The sequence below is a fragment of the Rhinolophus hipposideros genome, assembly GCF_964194185.1.
Source record: "Rhinolophus hipposideros genome assembly, chromosome: 5".
Taxonomy (NCBI): Eukaryota; Metazoa; Chordata; class Mammalia; order Chiroptera; family Rhinolophidae; genus Rhinolophus; species Rhinolophus hipposideros.
The window spans coordinates 57735160-57746586 of NC_138051.1; the positions used below are offsets into that span (position 1 = coordinate 57735160).

At 50.2% G+C, this 11427-nt stretch overlaps 1 protein-coding gene across 4 annotated transcripts in view; it reads right to left on the reverse strand.

Moving 5' to 3' along the window:
- The window catches only part of MEGF11 (multiple EGF like domains 11), a 339010-nt gene extending 333349 nt beyond the window's left edge, over positions 1–5661 (reverse strand). For all 4 annotated transcript variants that reach the window (XR_013993445.1, XM_081049866.1, XM_081049863.1 and 1 more), the window contains exon 1: positions 5553–5661. The gene's annotated coding sequence lies outside the window, so the exon portion shown is untranslated. The remainder of the gene's footprint in view (positions 1–5552) is intronic.
- Positions 5662–11427: the final 5766 nt, after the last annotated feature.

Below are 11427 nucleotides of genomic sequence, written 5' to 3' on the forward strand. Positions count from 1 at the left end.
AGGCCAATTATGATGGTCTCCTTCCCTTGCCCGAGGTTGGTTACTGCATGGACATGTGATTCACAATTCCAGCCAATGAGACACAAAGCAAAAATCTGCTAAGGAGCTCCTAGGAAAGTTTCCCCTTCTGCCTTTCTGCCTCTGCACATGATTGCAGGGTGTTACACCTGGAACTGCTGCAGCCATCTAGTGACCTTGAGAACGAGGAAAGATGAAAAGAATTAGATCTTTGATGATGCTATTAAACCACTGAAAGAACCAAGATGGGGGCAGACATAGCCTATACCCCTTCTAACAGGAAATACTAAACTTTCTTATTGTTTTAGCCAGTCGAATTCAAGTTCTCTGCTACTTGCAGCCCTGGCTGATACCCACGACAGTCAAGGCTCTTGTCACTATAGATACTAAGCTTTACGGGCGATAAATAACGGGTACGAGTCCTGCTCCCTGCCCTCACAGTGCCTATCCCTAATCTGGCATTCAGTAACTAACTGTTCCATCTATATTTGATGAATTGATTCTCCCCTTGCTCACCAGTTACCGGGGATATGATCCCTGAAGGCATCTTTCTTCCCTTTCCTAAGCCTCACTGATTATCTCTACGTTCAGCCTCCTATTTTGGCTGTGGTCTCAATGTTACTGACCAGGTCCTTCGCCATCACCTCCCCCCACCTCTGAGGATTGAGCTAAAAGCAAGATCCTTGGGCTTGGCCCAGAGAGACCATCATTGAAGTTCCGCATTCCTAAATATTTGTTCTTTGAAATGTCTTTCTCAATTAGACTCATCCAAACGCTTGAGAGTCAGGCTGAATTCCAACTTCCTGCTCCAGAACAGACATGTTGAGCCTGAATAATCACTGCAGCCAGCTTTATTTGCTATCAAAACATGGATTTTTTGTTGTTGTTGCTACTTCTCGACTGTAAAATAATCAATAAATAGAATCCAAATGAAAAATGCCAGCATTTAGGAGAACAACTCTTTTACAGTTCTTTTCTTTGGGGTCTAATTAACACATTGGGGATGAAGTGTGCTGTTACATCTACCCAACCAGCTAAGTTGAAACACAAACTCTCCTTTCCTCCTGCTGACATACAGCTTCACGTCAGAGATATAGGTGAAACAGACAGACAGTGTCAAAATGTGTTGAAACGTTCAACAAACAGACCTGAAAACCTGTTATGTGGACTTCTTCCAACCTCTCTCTCTTCACACTGACTGTTCAATTTCCTTCTTTCTCCCCTAAGAACACATTGCCTAGTTAGTGTCAAATGAAACACAGATTGTCCTATTAGAAGGAGAAGCAATCTCTCTGACTTTCTTTCTTTTAAATGAAGAAGACATGTCTTTTTGGACAATGACCATGCAGGCCATGAAAGTTTCATGAGGGGCTCTCAGAGTGGCTGACACCTTTTCAATTATAACACTGCTATAATAAACCCCCACAGAGCCACGGGGTATGGAGCTTACATCCAACACGTGACACCTATTTATTCCCTAATTATATTGCAATATATTCTCTCTGTGTGCTGATGAAGATAAAATATTCTTTTAATTCTACAGCCTCCTGGGGGGGGGAAGGGGAAAGGGAATTGTACATGGGCAAGTTCTGCTAGTTCCTAGAGCTAAATCACAACCTTTGTGCCAGGCTCCTCCATTGCATAATCTCAAGAAAATCATTCCTTTTCCCTTGTTCTACCACAGTGGTTCTCTAAGTGTGTTCTCTAAGTGTGATCCCAGGTTCAAGAGTATCAGCATCACCTAGGGACTTGTTAGAAATGCAAATCACTGGGCTCACTCCAGACCCACTGATTCAGAAAGATTGTGGGTGCATCCCAGCAATCTGTGTTTTAACAAGCTTTTTATATTGAAGTCTGAGAACCACTGGTCTACAAAACAGGAAGAGAAGTGCATCATTTTAAAGTGAATCAGAGATCAGGGATGCCTGAACTCTATAGATAGAGCTGGACTCCCCTTTCTGCATAGCTGTACCAATCTGCAGATTCAGGGCTCTCTTTACCCATCTGTACAATGGGGCTACATCACCAAGTAGCTGTGGATGCTGAAATTTAAGAGGCACATGGTTACCTGGCACCAGTCTCTATGGATACCTAGCATGATCACAGTTACCAACACTCACCAGCTCCCTCCTGCCATATTCTGATTGGCAGAAGCTCTGCAAAACACTCTCCACTGCCATAGCTGAGGTCATCAATGCAGCTGCCTCTGGGTTACCCTTGGCAACCAGAAGCTGGGGTCAAAGAAGCTCTCAGAATCTCCCAGAATCTCCAAATCTCATAGCCAACAGCTTTAAGCTTTTTCACCTCAGAGCCTTGAACCATCCGCAAGAGGGGAGGCTCAAAATTCTCTGTTATATTATCCCATTTCAGCACTTTTTTAGACATCTTTCATGTATTTGCTTCCACTCTGCAACTAGACTTCAAGCCTGTGGCGGTAAGAAGCCTACAATGTCAGCATCCTGAAGTAGGGTACCCTGCCTGTCTGGTTTACTGCTGTATCCCCAAGACCAGTGCCTGGCACAAAATAGGAGCTGAAGCATTATTTGTTGGCTAAATATTCCTCGTGCAGTAAATGCCCTGCACATAGTAGGTCCAATAGTAGGTCCAAAACACTCAAGTATCTAAATTCTAAAACTTATGGTGAGGAAGGGGCAAAGAAACTACAATTGATCATGAACAGCACGAGTTTGAACTATGCAGGTCCACTTATACTTGGAATTTTTTCTTTTTTTATACTTGGAATTTTTTTAGTCAATATACTAGTCGGCCTGCACACATTTGACATCCACAGATTCAACCGTCAGATCGAAAATAGTATTTTCCATTCATGGTTGGGAGTCCACAGATGCAGAGAACCAACTGTATACATTGTTCTATGCCATTTTATATTATATAAGGGACTTGAGCTTCCGATTTTGGTATCTGCAGGGGAGTCCTGGAACAAATCCTCCACAGATAAAGCAAGGAATGATTCAAGTTTGGGGGAGTCAAAAGTTATAAGCAAATTTTTTACTTTTTTGCTGTGCGGGGGGAGTGGCGCTCCTAACCACACCTTGGAAGTTGTTCAAGGGTCAACTGTTTTTGAATTCCCCGGGAACAATTAGAAAGGGGGAAAAGGAGAAACAAATGCCTGAATATTTCTCAGCAGAAAACCATAACCCTTGGTTCATGGGTGCAAACTTCCCGGCCAATTGCCCACCCTGGATGTAGAATGAGAAGACCTCTGAGGCCAGATTCTGAGTTTGAGTTCAGAGCAGTTGGGTCTTCTAGCTGTCCCAGCGCTTCTCACTTAAAGGCTTCTCCTCAGTGGCCCTGACCCTGCTGTCCTTGGACTGGCCACTTAATTCCTTAGCTTTCCTGCTTCTCTCTTTACCTTGTGCCCAAACCTTGTGCCCCACAATCCTCCTGCCCCAACTGGAAATCTAGCCAAGGCTTAATTCCAAACCCTCCCTTCTCCTGGGATTATGCCTAATCCTGCCCCCTCCAAAATCAGTTTCACCTGTGAAAGCCTATACTCGCTTCCGCAGCTACAAAACAATGGCTGCTCTTTCCCTGTGGACTGCACTTCATGTGGCTGGGCCAGGTCTACCGGCTCTTTATACCCCCAGACTTAAGTGCAGGCACAGGATAGGTATGCAACAAACTGTCATCTAAGTGATTTATCCTGGGAGATTATCACAGCACAGAATTTAGCAAGAGAATCCAGACTGTCCTCTCTGCCTCTAACCTCACACACGCTCAGCCCTCGATCCTAACAAGGGCTTATTGTGACTGGGAACAATTGCCCTGTGCTAAGAAAGTAGTAACGTCAGCATCGAGTGCTACACTGCCTTCCACCTTTAACTAGCTCTAAACTTTCACTGGGGCCTCAGTTTGCTGATCTGTGAAGTGGGAAGAAGTAGTGGAGGCTGCAGTGGTGTGCTTTGCATTTCTAGCGACTTTAAACAATATGTGAGCAACGGTGAGTCCTGGTGCGTGGTGTGCACCAGGGAAAACCCGCCAAATGAGCTTAAGATAGAGTGCTTCTGGGTGGTGGATTTAATGCCCACCAGGGACCTCGCCCAACCTGTAGTGCACTACTGCCGAAGGACCCTCTCCGCAAAGGCCCCAGATCTCGGTCCTACTAAACCCGCTCTAAACCTTTCAACAGAACCTCTCCAACAAAGAGGGCTGCGAGACCGCCCTCCCCTGCCCCCCCACCCCCCGCTGCCTCGGAGGAAGCCCCACGGAGCCGTGAATCCGGCCTCCCGGCCTCGGGGAGAGAGAGGACCCCTGCCCCCGGCAGGCTCCGGCAGCCCCGGCCAACCTCCGCTCGCAGCCACCTGGTTCGAGCGTTAACCTCTCCTTTCCCCGCAGAGCGCGGGAGGAGCGCTCCGGCCCGGGCACACGTGTACCCTTGCTACAGCGAGCTGAGGTGATCAGCGGCCCACACCACCCAAAGGCCTCCTCGCCCCGGTGGAGGCCCTGCTCTAAGCGTTCCCGGGGGAACAGAGCGGGAGACCCTGAAGCCGCGCCACTTGGAAATATCTTTCTAGAGAACAAGACCACGCGGAAGGGAGTCAGACCAGCCGCGCAGCGCAGGCCAGCAGTCACCGAGAAGCAGTCACCGCAGGACGGAGCCGGGAGCGCAGGTCCGGGAGAAAGCAGCCGGGGCTCGGGGGCTCGGCAGTGCTCATCCGAGGCCGCTCACTTCCAGGTTCCGGACGGGTTACGGCTCCGCCCCACTCACACACCGTAACGCCCGCAAGGAACGATTTTGCCCATTTTTAAGCCGTACGGCTTTCTACCAACTTAGGAAAATAAACCGAGTGCAGGAGGAAGGCGGCTGCGCTCTGCGGCTCCAAGGGACCACAACGACCACCCGTGTCCCCACGTCCAACGTTACCGCCCACGAATGGGCGAAAAGTTGGGAACTTCGGGACCGCGCTGCAGGCGCGCACTGGGAAGGGTTCGCTCCTCCTAACTTCGCGAGCGGGGGTCGTCGCCGGGGGCAGGAGCGACGTCAAGGGAGTGCGTACCGGGCTTCCCCGAAGGGAGTCGGGGCGACTGGAAGAGAAGGAAATGAAGGCGCTATACGCCCGGGTTAGCGCTTCCAAAAAGCCACAGCGCGCGTGGCACCGTCGGGGCATGTGGCGGCAGGCGCACGGCGGGCCCGGGGGGGACCTGGCCGCGCGCCGTGCGCCCGGACCCGGGCAGGGAGGGCGCTCCCGGGGCGGCCGGGGGGGCGTCCCCAGACTCGGGGGGCGGGCGGGCGCCCTCCCGGGGACCACGGCGCCGCGCCGCGGGGCTCCGGGCTTCCCCAGCCGCCGGCTCCGCGTCCTGTCAGGGCTCCCGGCTGTCTCCAAACCCCAACATTCACCCGCGCCCCGCGCCCAACTCCGCTTCCACCGCCGGGACCCCGGCAGGGCCGCGGGAATCCAGCGACCCGGCGGAAAGTTAGTCGCGGGCTGCAGAGCCCCTTCCCCGACCCCGGCCTCCCGGGGCCCCCGCGCTCCCAGGCGCCGCGTCCTCGCAGTCCCCGCCCAGCCGCCTACCTGCCTCCGCCGCTCGCCCGGGCTGCAGCCGGCCAGCCGAGCGCTCCGGTCCCCGCAGCCCGAGCCACGCCGGGGCGCCGGGCCGGGAGCCGCAGCTGCGAGGCGGCGGGCGGCGGGCACCGCGAGCGAGTGGACGAGCAGGGCCGGCGGAGCCCGCCGCGCCGCCGAGCAGCCCCCACCCCTCCGGCCCTCCGCCCCTCCCTCTCCTTCCCGCCCAGCCGCCCTCCTCCCGGCCCTACGCTCCCTCCCTCCGTTTTCCTCCCTCCTTTTTTTTTCTCTCTCTCCCTCTTCGGTCCTTTCAGACCCAGCTCGCTCGCTCGCTCGCTCTGTTTCCTATCTCTCAGTCTCTCAGCTTTCCTTTGCGTTTCTTTTTCTCCGATTCAACCTTTTCCAGCATCTCTTCTCACTTCCCTTCCCCCCCCTTTCCTTCTTTTGCTTGTTTCTCTCCGATCCCTCTTTTCTCTCTCTGCCCTCTTTTTATCTCTTCTTGCTCTTTTTTTCTCCTTTTAACCTTTTCCCGTCTCTACCCTCCTCTCTCAACCCCACGCCCCTTCTCCCTCCGGGTGGGTCAGTGGCCTGCGTGCTGCCCCCTCCCCGCACCGGATGGGGGGATCCCCCCGGGGCCAAGGGCCAGGGGAGCCCCCAGCCGCGCTTGTCACAGGCTGAGGACAGAGAGGGATGAGCCAGGACTGGAGGCTGGGACCCCAGACAAAGGCTTGAGAAACGTCGGGGCGGGGGAAAGGGCAAGAAGGCAAAGAACTCAGAACGTCAGGACTCTATACATGCGAGGCTGAGCCGCGCGTGGGAACCTGAGGAAACTGAGGCCCAGAGAGAAGGGAGCACGCGACAAGGTCAACTCCAGACGCAGGGCCTTGTCCACCACTGCTCCTCGCAGCCCGGGTTGGGCTCCTCCGCTGACCCCGGAGCTGCCAGGGTGCCAGAGGCAGATTCACTCCTTCCAGTGTCTCTGCCTGCCCGAAGCCCCCAGACCCCGGCCGCGGGGGCCACGGGAGAGGAAACCTTCTCCCTCCGGGACAGCACCTCGGGCCACTTCACTGCCCCCACAATCCTTCTAGGGGGCTGAGCCCTGGAGAGGGGGAGGACCTGGCTCTAGGATGTACTGCGAGGAAACCCTTCTCCCCACCCAAACGCCTTTCCAAGAAATGCGGGCCTTACCTTCCTACTCCTGATTATCAGGGATGGAGTAACAGCAGGTGCTTTGCTTGTGCGGTTGACACCTTTTCTCCTTGAACTACAGCAAGAGCAGGAAGGCCCAGACTTGGGAAAAGGTGCTGTACACATCTCTGGGAAGAATTTTTTTGCTAATAAAGTGGACACATTGTCCACAGCTTTGGGAACTGCAAGTCTATACAGGTGTCTGAGCACCTAGCCCTCCAGATTCAACTGTTGATAACAGACTTCATTCTGGGTCTGATGGGGCAAGTCCCACCCCTACAAGCTTTTCCTGGCACTTCCCCATTTCAGCCCGGTGGGTCCAGAGGAGAGATGAAGGGTCACGGGTCCCATGGGGCCCCATTTTGCTACCCTGCTTTGTCAAGACAGGATCATGATTCTCCTAGTTTCCCACCTAATTTCTGGGGCCAGATTTTGTTTCCCTTCAGTATTGTCCCTTCCATGGCACCAACCAGAAGCAGACCTTCCATCCAACCCCTCGGTAGAAACTTACCTTGGGATATTGACAAAACTCCACATAACTATCTCATCAGTTCCCTGCCTTGGGACAGAAAATCAAATGAACCCGTGCCGAGGCCTTTTTTGTCACACCACAAAACCAGAAGAAGCATCTGGTCAGGGCCAGAGCTAGAGTGAGGAAAGTCAGGTACCCAAGGCACAAAATTTAAGGACATGTTCGCTCCCAGGGTTGTGCAAGTGCAGATTTGGCATCCGAGAGCGAGCACCCCAAATTCTACACCCCAGGGCCTTCCTGTCTCGCCCTAATCCTGGCTCTGCAGTCGGCTCTGTGGGCTATCACTAACTGGCTGTATGGCCTTGGTCCACGATTACGTATCTGTGGCCTTCAGGTTCCCTACCTGATGCTAAAGAGGCTTAAATAGATGTTCTCTAAGGGTTTCTCACACTCAGATGTACTGCCACCCGTGACAATCAGAGCTGCTGAAGGCTAAGAGAATGGTTTGTAACTTTCTGGGTGTGTATTCCTGCTCTGCCACTTACTGTGACACTGGGCAGCCACTTAATTTATCTGACCTCAGTTTCTCTGTCAGTAAAATGGAAATGATAACAGTACTGTGAGCCCTGGGAGGGATAAATCAAATAATGCACATAGTAGCGCTTGATAACTGTTGGCAATTAATATTACACAAAGTAAGATTTTTGCATATCTTTTTTTTAAAAAAAGATTCTATTGGGGAAGGGGAACAGGACTTTATTGGGGAACAGTGTGTACTTCCAGGACTTTTTTCCAAGTCAAGTTGTTGTCCTTTCACTCTTAGTTGCGGAGGGCGTAGCTCAGTTCCAGGTCCAGTTGCCTGTTAGTTGCAAGGGGTGCAGCCCACCATCCCTTGCAGGAGTCAAACCGGATGCACTCCAACCAACTGAGCCATCCAGGAGCTCAGTGGCAGCTCAGCTCAAGGTGCTGTGTTCAATCTTAGTTGCAGGAGGCGCTGCCTACCATCCCTTGCCGGACTCAAGGAGTTGAACTGGCAACCTTGTGGTTGAGAGCCCACTGGCCCATGGGGGAATCAAACTGGCAGCCTTCGGAGTTAGGACACAGAGCTCCAACCACCTGAGCCACCAGTCCAGCCTGCATATCTTTTCTTCATCTTCACATTCCCTCTTGGATTATGAATTGCAGCTCACACATGCGTACACACACACAAACATACACACACACACACACACACACACACACACCTCCTCACCTCTCCATGGCAGCTGTCCATTTATATACTCAAACCTCAATTCTAACAGGTATGGGGAGGTAGGCAGGTCTTTCTAGAAAACCATTCCACCCCATCTCAACAAACAAATGAATGGGAAGCCACCCGTTTGCCCATCTCTCACACATTCCTACACTGCCAGGCAGGAATTGTGAGGCTGAGGGGTGCTGGCCCCCTCCACACTGGGCTGGGCATTGCCTGGTTTTCTGCCATACTCTAAAAAGCCACGCGGATCTATAAAGCTGCACCTTCTCTACCCAGCTGGCAGGCCTCCAAGGACTCATGTCCCAACAGAGCCAGGAACACTTTTAGCAAACATCTCTGAGGGTCGGCTTGGGGTCACATTGGAGCCCGTGCTCCATTTGCCAGACCCTCTGGGCCTGCCTATGAAAGGCACAGCTTTGCACATCCTATTGCTATCTCTATGTTCATTCCAGCTGCAACGAGTCTATTTGGGAAGTTATGACAACATCTAAGACCCCACTACTCGACTAAAGGCATAATCTCAGACAAAAGTCCACTATTCTAAGCTGTAAGCCTTGCTCTCAAAAAACGTACACTATGACTGGTGCAAGAAGACAGTAAAACAGAGAAATGGCATGAGATGACTGAACTCGGGGGCCTTGGACGCAGATGTGGCTGAGTTCAAATCCTGACTCTATCACCTGTTAGCTATGTGACTGCGAGCATATGAGTCTTCTCATCTGCAAAACGGGAATGATAATGAGATAAACACTGTTACTATCCCCATCTTACAGAGGAGAAAGCCAAGGCAGAGAGAAGAATTGCCTGGCTCGTGTTTACTCAGAAAGTAAGCAGAGCCCAAGCAGAATTCAATTCCTAGCCTTTGCTCCCGGCCTCCATCTTCTCCCCTCAGCCTCTCTGATCCTTCTTCCGACAGGTTTCCCAAGCATCTCTTCTTCAACGAAATGGCATCGGAAAGCCACCTGTATTTCCACCCTCTACACGCTTTGGGTGATGACTGGAATCTGTTGGGTGATGGAAAGAATTTGGAACTTGTAGGATCTTTGAAGCTCAAGTGAAACCTGATGTATGAGAGTGCTTGAGAAAATGTGTATCTTCCCACCAGACTCTAAGGTAATTGGTGTCTTATTTACCTTCGTGTCTATTACAAAGCCTAGCACAGGGCCTTGCCTCTTTAAAAGAATCAATATTTACAATATATTAATAAGGTACACTGGTGGTCTCATTAAAACTTCCCAACAATTCTATACGGCCCACATTATTATCCCCCTCTCACAGAGGGGAAACGGAGGGTGCGAGAGGGCACTTACCCAAAGCCACATAGCCAGCAAGTGACAGAACCCAAATTTGAACTCAAGCCTGTTCAAAACTCTTTCTTCAAAGCTACAGTGTCTTGCACTATGGGGCTCGACTAGTGTCAGGTGAGGAAAGCTCCTAGGGCCAAAACTTAAGAAGGGACTCACCCCCAGGTGCCATCTGCACTTGTACAACCCTGAGAAAAAGCGACCTTTGGATACCCACCGAAGAATTATGGGGGACTGTGGACTCCTGTGTCCTAGCCATTGATGAGCAGCCAGGATTGAAGGTAACTCACCAGTGATACATCTGCTCACATAACACGCACGGACAGAGCACATCCCTCACGTCCTCAAATGTCCCTACATGTCACAATCCTGCCCAATACACAGGTTACTAAGAGATCACCCGACACACATATGTACATACCAGCACCATCCCAAATGACTACACACAATTATCTATAGTACAATTCCTGCATTCACTTAAAAACAGGAGAGGGCAATGGAGAATCAGAAAAAAATCCAAGTGAAATGACTCTTTTCAACCGCTGTTTTTGGATCACACAACCACCAATCGAAGTCTTGATTAACTTGGTTGTATTCATTAAATTGTATTCAATATTTAATAACTTTGAATATGGATTGAATGTTTAATGGGATTGGTGGAGATCTATTTACGTATAAACGTCAGGACTGCCAATTGCTTTGAATTGAGAATTGAGTTTGTGACTCATTCTCAGAAGCTAATACTGGAGATCTCTCCATTCTTCATGTTCATGGGTTTATTTAAATTATAGGTTATCATCATGACAGCATTACACTATCATTTGTTATGATGCTCAACTATTATAACATAGATTATTACACAGTCCCAGGAAATGCGGCATTCAGACACTGAATTTCCTTGCATCCAGGCAAATTAGATTGGGTCTCTTCTCTTTCCTCCATGTTTATCAGGAAAAGGGACCAGATATGACACTGAAATGCATCTTGCCTTAAGCCCTTAGTCCTCCCACAGGCACAAGATGATCTGGAAGCAATTTATGTGGTCTACTTTGTCAAGACCAATTTGTCCAAGAGAAGGAACTCTGTTTTGTGGACTAGAGACAAGCAACATGAATTTCTGAATCTTTTTTACAAAAATAAGAGAATCAGATGCAAATGCAGCTTTCAGAGACATCATGGAGATTCGTGAAAGTCCTTGGAGGATTTGAGATTCTGGAAATTAATGAATGAACTTAGCATATCCACGTATGCAGGTTTTACATGTTACAGTTATATTAATGATGCTCTCTTGGTAATAAGTAATTTAAAAATGTGGTTTGTTAGAGGCCAAAGTTAAATCATTGGAAATAGTCCTTATGCTGCAACGGGCTACAGCCCAGCAGGATATAAACTGCTTACTCACAAAAGAGAGCAAATGTATTCTCCATCAGATAACTCATCTCAGGGACACATCTTTGTCAGATGCTGATTTGCTTTGATTTGGGGTGTAAAGCAAATGTGAATGATGCTGCCAAAAGAATAGTAATATCAGTGACACCATTAGGTGGAGAGTGAGCCTTCTGACTCAGTAGTCAGACTTCTAGGATACTATTTTTATTTTATTGGCAACAGATAATTGGAAAAACTATGCCTCTGAAACGTCCCCCTCTTCCCATCTTCAATAATCTG